The sequence below is a fragment of the Cricetulus griseus genome, chromosome 7 (assembly GCF_003668045.3).
Source record: "Cricetulus griseus strain 17A/GY chromosome 7, alternate assembly CriGri-PICRH-1.0, whole genome shotgun sequence".
NCBI classification, from domain to species: Eukaryota; Metazoa; Chordata; class Mammalia; order Rodentia; family Cricetidae; genus Cricetulus; species Cricetulus griseus.
The window spans coordinates 92,314,581-92,324,492 of NC_048600.1; positions in this window are offsets into that span (position 1 = coordinate 92,314,581).

A 9,912-nucleotide genomic window follows, 5' to 3' on the forward strand; every position below is an offset into this window, starting at 1 on the left:
GTGTGTGCCTGGTGCCTAAGGAGTTCAGAAAAGGGCATTAGATCCCCTGGGACTAGAGTTATGGATAGTTGTGAACCACCGTGTGGGGGGTGGGAACTGAACCAGACCCTCTGCAGCAAGAGCAGTAAGTACTCTTAACTGCTGAACCATCTCTCCAACCCCAAAGACCAGCATTTTAAAGTTTCTTCTTTGGGTGTGGCTAGAAAAATAGCTCAACAGTTAAGACCACTGACTGCTCTTCCAGAGGACCTAGATTTGGTTCCCAGCATGCACATGGCAGCTCACATCTGTAAGTCCAGTTCTAGGGGATCTGATGCCCTCTTCCAAGCTCTTCAGGCACCAAGCATGCATGAGGTCCTCTTACATATATGCAGGCAAAACACTTATATACATAAAATAAAAATAACTTTTAAAAAGATTCTGCTGAAGCTGGGCGTTGGTGGCGCACGCCTTTAATCCCAGCATTCGGGAGGCAGAGGCAGGCGGATCTCTGTGAGTTTGAGGCCAGCCTGGTCTACAGAGCGAGTGCCAGGATAGGCTCCAAAAGCAACACAGAGAAACCCTTGAAAAACAAACAAACAAACAAAATTCAGCTGAGTCCTGCAGTGAATAACCTGTGTAATTTCACTTAAGGCCCCGGGGCCCAGCACAGGTACCTATGTGCACGTCTCTCAGTACACACATCTGAGTTGAGTGAGGTCGATTTAAATCTGGACTATAGAAAAAGAACTCATTAGTCACAAACTCTCATTTTAGAGGAGCAATTACAAAAACTTTGGTGGGAAGACAAGTGTTTCTTGGAACAGAATTTGGAAAATCCTGGCATGACAAATCAAGCTCTGGTTTTGAATCAGAAACTCCGTTGTCTGGCCAATTACAGACTCTGTTTGTCTAAGCTTTGGTGCAGCACTGTAACCTTCTCTCAGGATATTATTAGAAGTCAAGTAAGATGCAAAACCCTAATAGCGAACAGTTGCTGTGTGCTCCTGTGCTGGGCACACGAGCAGACCCCTCCTCTGTCAACATCATTCTCACTGCACTCCTAGGTGGTGGATTCTGTCATTGCATGCAACAGTGCTCCCCACCACCTCCAGGGCCACATCTGTCATTGCATGCAACTGTGCTCCCCACCACCTCCAGGGCCACATCTGTCATTGCATGCAACAGTGCTCCCCACCACCTCCAGAGCCATACAGTCCCCGCATGGAGAAGCCAGAGTTTAAACTCAGAGGGCCCAGTGTAAAGTCTAGACCTTATCCCATTGCCCCATCCTGTTTTCTTGTTCTCCATGCTTTGCAGTTACCAGGATGTCCTGGGAGTATGGCTCAATTTTCTGCTCATTCATTTCAGCTTCGGCCACTTTAACCCAAAGGCAAAGATCTCTGAACACTTGGGCTGCACTGGAGAGTCTTGGAAATTCCACATTGGCACACCATGGCGTTTCCACCCTGGGTGTGGTGTGACTTTAAGACAACTTGTTCCTACCGCAGACTGTGGATGCAGTGGATGAGGAGAGAGGACACAGGGCACTTGGCATCATTGTAGCCACCACAACACCTCCAGGCTTGGGCTTATACCTACTCTGAGCCAAACTTGCTCTCCAGACCAGGCCTACTTAGGGGGGTGGGGGAGGGGCTCTGTCAGACCCTCCCTTCCATCGTCATTTCTTCTTACCTTTTAATTTCTTGGTTACATTTGTTTGCTTTGTTTTTTTTCAAGTCAGGGTTTCTCTGTGTAGCCCTAGCTGTTCTGGAATTCACAGAGATCTTCCTGCTTCTGCTGGGATTAATGGCATGGGCTGGGATTAAAGGCATGGGCCACCCCCCTACTTAATTTCTTAATAGATAAAATTTATGCCTGGTAAATATATCAGTACTGAATATAGACTAAAATTTGTGTTGCTCCTAGCTTCATCCTCTTCCATATCTGGTTTCCCTGGAGCCAGTCAAGTGTTGGGTTATGTATTTCTGATGTGTAAGAACACAGAGTGCTACTTGGAGGCTGAGGCAAGAGGACTGTGAGTTCAAAGCTAGTCTGGACACCATATCAAGACCACATTTACTTAACGACAACAAAAAAAAGGCTTTCAATGTACAGGGGTGTCACATACCTCTCTCTGCAAATCCTGTGACTCTAATGCATTTTTTTTTAAGACAGAATCTCATATGGGCCAGACTGACCTGAAACTCCCTATATAGCTGAGGAGAACCTTGAACTCCTGACCATCCTACCTCTATTTCCTGAGTGGTAGAAGTACAGGCTTGTCTGACCACAGCCATACTGTGTTGGGGCTGGACCCAAGGATTCATGCATGCTAAGCAAGTATTCTGTCAACCGAGCTACACCGCCAGCCCATATCTAACTTTAAAAAGTCTCCTTTGGGGGTTATAATATCTTGCTGTTCTTTGTCAGCACTATCGAGGGACTCTGATGATTTATTTTCTGTGCTTTGTCTAATTTGTTTCTTCTAGCGAGTCCCATCATTCAGCCTGGATAGCCTTGCCCACAGGGCTCAGCACTGGAACCTGTGTATACATCCACCCATATACACACCGGAGCTTAGGCGGGGCAGCTTTGAACCTGAACCACTGATGAAAACCTGAAGGTGTGCTGGGAAAGGCTGGACCTGCAACTTCCCATCTCCTGGCTGATAGCCAGATGTGTGTGTGACGAGATCTCCCGGGACAGCCCACTTATCTCACTATGGCAGCTGGGCTCAGATCCAGCATGCTCTGGGAGTGACATCCACATAGCCTTTCAGCAGAGACAGCAGCTTCACTCAAACTTGCTGGCTGTGGTTTCTGGACCTTGTATGTGCGTGACCCAGCTTCACGGAACCGACCCCACCTCCCTGCTGCCCCTACCTCTCTGGAATCGCCTGCCACTGCGCCCTCCTCTCGTTCTCTTCTCTCAAAGTCTATCTGCAAGAACCACCCACAGGACTTGGTGGTGATGAGGTTTTCTGCGCTCTCATCCCTTGATCTTGAAGGCAAAAGAAGCTGACATGGAGCCTATGAGATAGCTCAGAGGGAAAGGACATCACTACCAAGCTTGAGGACCTGGGTTGGATCCCTGGCACCCATATGGTAGGAGGAGAATCCACTCTGGCAAGCTGCTCTCTGATCTACTCCATGTGCATGGCACGTGCATATCCACATGCTCACACACAAAGAAATAGTAAATACAAAGAATTTAAAAGAGAAAGAAAGAAACTGGCGGGCAAGGGTATTGCTAACAAGCTCCTAAGAGATTTATTTTTGCAGTTGGATAACCAGTTGTGGGAGGATGTCATTGGCATCATCAGTTGGAGCAGGCTGTTGGGTCAAATGGTTTTACGTGTAGTGCCGAGTGGGTAAGAACAGCCCTGCCATGGGTGCTTTGATGAAAAAGGGTCCATGGTTTGGCTACAGCTGCACTGACTGCAATCACTGGGATGTGGATGGCTCTCGCCTTCAGGGGACACTGCTTTAAGACCAGCATTTGCCCACCTTTTCAGAATGGAGGGACAAAGTTGGCTGGGAGACACTCTCTTGTCCGGTCTTCAGACCTGGGCTTCTCTACCATGGCCTTTGGGGGCTGTTGAGATGGTTCAGTGGGTAAAGGCATTTTCTGCCAAGAAGGACAGTTGGGTTCCTAGGTAGGACCCATGTGATTCAAGGAAAGAACTAACCCTGCAGCTTGTCCTCCACCTTCTACACCTTCGCATTGGTGTGTGCCTGGGAGCACACACAGAGTAATACAGTAGTGGAAATCCTCTTTAATTCTTAAAAAGTGGATGGATGGAGAAGTTGCAAGCAGACAAGTGACCAAATCTAAATTGGACGGAGTTTAATATAATTACACATCTGGAACCATTAACTCCAAATAGCTGTCCTTTTAACTTCAGTCACCATGAACTTTATATAAATAGAAGAGACAAGATTGTATGCTTATGTTTGGCCATTTGTATATGCAAAAATAGAAGCTGTTGTTATTTATTTATTAAGGGGAAGCAGGGCTGGAGAGAAGGTTCAGGGGTGAAGAGCCTGTGCTGCTTTTGTAGTGCTGGTGTTTTAGTCACAACCCATTAGTAACTCCAGCTCCAAGGGATCCAACTTTCTTCTGCCCTTCCTGGGCTCCTGCACTCCTGTGCAAATACTCCATCACAAACGCATGCATAATTAAACATACAAATGCATCTTTTAAAAAATAAATTATGTTAAAAACTTTTTAAAAAGTGAAAACACTCATAAACTGGGCATGATGGCCTACACCTTTAATCCCAGCGCTCAGAAGGCAGAGGTCGGTTCAAGCTCTAAGAGTTCAAGCCCAACCAGGTCTACAGAGTGAAACTCTGACTCCTCACCCCTACCCCCACCCCCCGCCCCCAGAAAGTGGGGGAAGCATTCCCAAGAACAGGAATGTGCTAGTGACCTTCAGAAAGGCATGCAGTCTAAAGCTGTTTGCCATCTTTTGCTCAACACATATATGTAAAATTCCTCCATACTTAAAAACTTAAAAACCCATTTATTTGTGTGTGTGTGTGTGTGTGTGTGTGTGTGTGTGTGTGCACGCCACGGTGCAGGTGTGGCGGTCAGAGGACAACTTGTAGACCTCAGTTCTCTCCTTCCTCCATAAGGATTCCAGGGATTAAATTCAGGCCTCAAGACTTGGCAGCAAGTGCCCCTGTCCTCTCGCTGGCCCTCCTTCATGCCTTTTCAGGAATTAAAGCCCATCTTTTCACTTGCTGCATACTGGCGGCAGCAAACTTCTAAAGGGTCAGGAGTATATGTCTGTGCTTCCATTTTCAAATGCAGTAATAGATGACACGCAAACCCACACCAGGTTACAGGTTGGCTGTCTGTGGTTATAGAGCTAAGATCTCTGCTGTGCAATGTCTCATTTTTAGGGACAGATTACTGTGTATTTAGTTGTCTGTTCTGGAAAGGCCACCTGGGTTCTTTCTATTCGTAGATTCAATGAGGAAGGCGGTCTTGTGTGTCGGTGTGTGCCAACGCCAAATAGGAACGTATGTGTTCATTGTGCAGAGCAGAAGGTGTTAGGTCATGAACCAGCACATGCAGCCTTAGCTGGCACTGCCAGTTTCCCAAAGTGGCTGGACCAATTCACATGCCACCAGAAAGGTTGCTTCACATCCTTAGTCACATTTGGAAGCATCAGCTGTTCATTATGATTGGAACTGAACGGAACAAATATTGCAACAGAAATATAAAGCAAATTTGTAAAGGAGAGATGCCTCATCGGGATGCCAAAGCTTTCCTTAGCAGAGCATTAATAGGCAGACTAAGCAAAGGCCAGCGGGAATCCCTCTCTTTGGTGCTCTAGCTTCCCGGAGAAATTCTCCCTATAGTGTGTTCCTAAGGATGCAGGCTGTTGGCTGAAAAATGCCAAAGAAAAATCCAGTCCCTGCTTTAAAGGACTGGATTCATGCCCCCCTCCTTTCTTGTTTCAATGAGTCTTGCTATGTAGCCCAGACTGGCCTCATACTTTAAAGCTGTGATTCTCAACCTGTGGGTCACGACCCCTCCAAGGGTCTAACTGCCCTTTCTCAGGGGTTACATATCAGATATCCTGCATATCAGGTATTTACATTACGATTTGTAACAGTAGCAAAATTACAGTCGTGAAGTAGCAATGAAATAATTTTATGGTGGGAGGTCGTCACAACACGAGGAACTGTATTAAGGGGTCGTAGCATTAGGAAGGTTGAAGACCACTGCTCTAAAGACTACTGACAGCCTCCTGAATGATAGAATGATAGACTGTCGGCACCATCCTTGGCTACCTAGCTCAGTTTTTCTTTCTCTCTCCTTTTTTTCCTTCTCCCTTCTTCCTTTCTGTGATGAGAATGGAATTCAGGACCTCACCATGGCAGGCAAGCACTTTACCCCTGAATTACACCCCACCCCATGGCTCTCCTTTTCCTTCTCCCCTCCTCCTGCTCCTTTTCTTTCCCCTCCCCCCTCCCTTCTTGACAGGGTCATGCTATGTAGGCCTGGCCAGCCTGGAACCTGCTGCACAGATCAGAACTGTCTTCAAGTTTACAGCAACCCTTTGGCTTCTGAGTTCTGGGATCACAGGCATGGCTGCCCGTCCAGCTATCATTTTATTAGTACTTTTGATGAAGTCTTTAATGAGGCCCATTGTGTTGGTCTTTTCTTTCAAGTCAGTACTCTGTGCATCTTAGCCTGAAGACGTCTTCTGTGTTTTTCTCACAAAGCTTCCTCCACCGCTACCCCTGCACGTGTGGTCACTCTGGAGTGGAGTTTTGTGTTTGTTGTGAGGTTGGAGCCAAAGCTCATTAGATGCCGTCTGGAAACTAACCATTCTAGAACCATTTAATGAAAAGCCCATCCTTCCCATGAACGGTTACAATGTGGAGCTATGTCTTGCTTATTTATTTATTTGGTGCGGAGGCTGGAAAAGCTGGAGATTTCCAAGAAACCGGCGAAAGAAGAAGCATCCCATATCCATATTAATGTGTTCCCAGTACTCTTCGTAGTGTTCCAGCCACACTTACGATCGAAAGGGAAACTAACCCACAAGAGACTCAAGGCAGCTTGGGCTAGCAGTGGTGGCAACTGGGAACGTCCCATCTATTTCCAAGCCCCACCACTGTTTATTTTTGTCAGGAAAAGAGAAAGTGTGTGGGCTCAGGTTCCAAATGCATCACACCAAAAACTCATATTTTCCAGACAGATGTCTTGTGTTCAGGACTTTCCTGACCTCTCCCCAGGGCTTCTTGCTGGTACGTGAGCCTAGGCAGCCACTCTGTCATCTGCAAGGGACAAGAAGTTACTTTTGGACCCAGGGTGAGGGAGAGGGTGTACGTGATTTCACACCAATTCTACAGCAGGAGCAGTGTGTGTGTGTGTGTGTGTGTGTGTGTGTGTGTGTGTGTGTGTGTGTGTATGTGTGTGATGGAAGGGGAGGTTGGGCTTGGTTAAGCCAGAGAGGACCTGAGGAATGCTGGCCTTAAACCTGGACGAGAGTGTTACTCTTGAACACCAGTCTTCAGGGTGGCTCCACCTGGACATAATACACCTTCAGATCTCTTGGCTCCACTAACTACTTGAGGTCCAGTGAAATTAACAAATTCTTTCTTGTCTGCCATATTAATTCACACATTCACCCAATAAGTATTCTGAAGGCACTGAGCCAGGCATGGCATCTTCATCAGTGTTCAAGGCAGTCACACATCCCTCGTCCTGGGGGCTTTCATTCTGGGGGGCTGGGGAAGAAACAATGAACAAGTGATCAGACTAAGATGGGACCAGAAGCAATGGGAGGATGTACAAAACAGGGTCAGGGACTACTAGGGTCAGGGAGAAGGGCTGACATTTCAAGTAAGAGCCTCAGGAAGACCAGGGTGTGGCTCAGTGGTAGCACGCTTGCCTAGCATATGCTAAGTACTGGGTTCCATTTCTGCTGCTGCAAAAGAAATGAATGAGTGAGGAAACAAATTAAATAAGCAAATAAAAATAACTAGGGACAGTGGGGTTGGCCTCAACAAGGAGGTAATGTATGAACAAAGATGGGTGTGGTGAGTTGTGGGTCACTTCAATGACAAGTTGCTCCTCCACAGGGATAACTGCAGAGGCCTCAAGGCTGGGACTCACCCCAACACTAGGGTGATGCTAAAGCCTAGTGTCTTCTCTTCCATTCACTTTAACTGGGTACCATTTGTAGATTAGCCTCTCTTACCCGCCACCTGAGAATCTGAAGGTCAAGCTCTCCTGCCACTCAAACAAAAACTGTGTATCTTCAGAAGCCCCTCCGCCACCTGCTGTGAGAGAGACTGGACTGAGGATGGACTGCACTTCTCTCTAGTGTTAGCACCCCAGGGGTGCCCCTGGAATGAAATTGACTTGGAACATGTTCACTCCAACTAGTTTCATTTCATCCCATAACCCCTGTCTTGGTCTTTGATGGGCATTTTAATTAAGTCCTAAAGAGTCCTTTGTCTCCAAGGGGGACTGTGGCCTCTTCACCCTCCCACTTTTCCTTGCCCAGATAGGAATGTGCCTCCTTCTAAGCAGAGTGTTGGGAGGTAGGATCCCACTCTGGACAGTGGGTGTCCCCAGTGCACCCCTTCGACAAGCCCCTCCCCCAGGCTCCGTGAGTCTTTGCTCTCCTGGCCCCAGACATTGCTCTGTGATAGAGAAGACAAAAATATTTGCTGCCTGGATCAGGGAGCAGGCACTGAGCCTGTTGCTTAGGCCTTCAACCAGTTATGGCAACAGCCATGTAAGGATACAGGAGTAGCAACTGTCCTCATTTCATGGTATGAAACGTATCTACCATGTGGGACAGGTGGGCTCTAAACCCCAGAGCTGCGGTTTACTAACAGAGTGCTGTGCCAAAGCTGGGCAAAGGCACTCTTTCCTAGGGAATCTCAGCCAAGCTCCGGCCCTCAGAAGCCCGTGAGGCTGCTAGCAGGGAGCTCCCCAGTGTGCTTTATCATATCCCAAGCTCCCCTCCCTCAATCTCATTTGCTTTTGTTTTTACCATGAAACTGAAGGCTGCATGGGGGCTGCAGATGAAAAGTTGCACTCTTTACACTAGCGCTCCAGTCACAGGTAGAGGTCTCCTCGGACTCCAATGATGAGAAGAGCTTGCACAGTTGGGAACATACAACCTATCTGCTCCAACCTGTGACCACTCAATCGCTTTCTTCCATCTGGTCTAACCCTAGCCCATCTGTAGCTTCAATGTCTGTTCACATCCCACATTCTAGCACCTTCTCAACCCTCACTACTGGGCTTTTCCAGAACTAAGGAAGACGGGTCTGTCTACCACAGGACTTGAGGAATTACCCTGTCTTGCACCAGCAATCTCCTTTTGTGATGCTCCAGAACTGTTGGGAGCTGAGTCGGGTGACACCCTGAAAACTAGGTCGCTCAGCCCTATCTACTACGCCACTTCACCCTTCCCCTGTGGGCCGCACTCCGTCTGCCTGTTGGTAGATGGTTTGCCCCTCCTGGATGTCTGCTCCCGGCGGACTGATTTGGGGGATGCTAACAAGAAACTGAGCCCTTAGTTGCAGACAGAGTACTTATCCAGTCTGTGTGGGATCTGTGGGTTCAATCACAGCACTGACATATAATAAACTGGCCCTTAGAAGCATTCTCGACTGAACCCCTGCCATTAGCTGGCAGGCTGCCTGCCATGTCCAGTCCTCCTTTGCCACTGTACCTGTCCATGCCAGCAGCGTGCACCACAGTCTAGGGGCTCAGCTTGCAAGAACCGAATATCTTCTGGTCCACAGCTTCCTGGACATTTCCAGCAAAAATCCCACCTCTTCCATCAACTGTAAGTCATCTAAGATGACACAAAAGGCAGATTAGCTACAAAAGTCTGTGTGACTCAGGCTCTCAACTGGTCATCCAACAAATGACGTGGGGCCCAGAGGCCGGGGCTCACTGAAGGAGAGCAGGTATTTCTGAATGAGTCAGGAAGCTCCTTGAAAAGTTGTTTTTCTGTGTCCCTTTTCTTTTGACAGATGAGTAGTATGAGGTTGAGGTAGGACACACGACATGCCAAAGGTCACACAAGTGTGGAGATGCATCATCTTATCTACTTCCCTTTGTGTCCTAACTTCGTAATTAAAAGTCTTTGAATTTCGTGTGTGTGTGTGTGTGTGTGTGTGTGTGTGTGTGTGTGTGTGTAGATAAAAGAACAACTTGCTCAAGTTAGTTCTCTCCTTCCATCATGTGGGATCTGGGGATCAAACTCAAGTCCTTGAGTTTGGCAGCAAGCACCTTTGCTTCTTGAGTCATCTTGTCATATATATATATATATATATATATATATATATATATATATACATATATATATATATGTGTGTGTGTGTGTGTCATATATATGTCATATATATATATATATAGTGTGTGTGTGTGTGTGTGTGTGTGT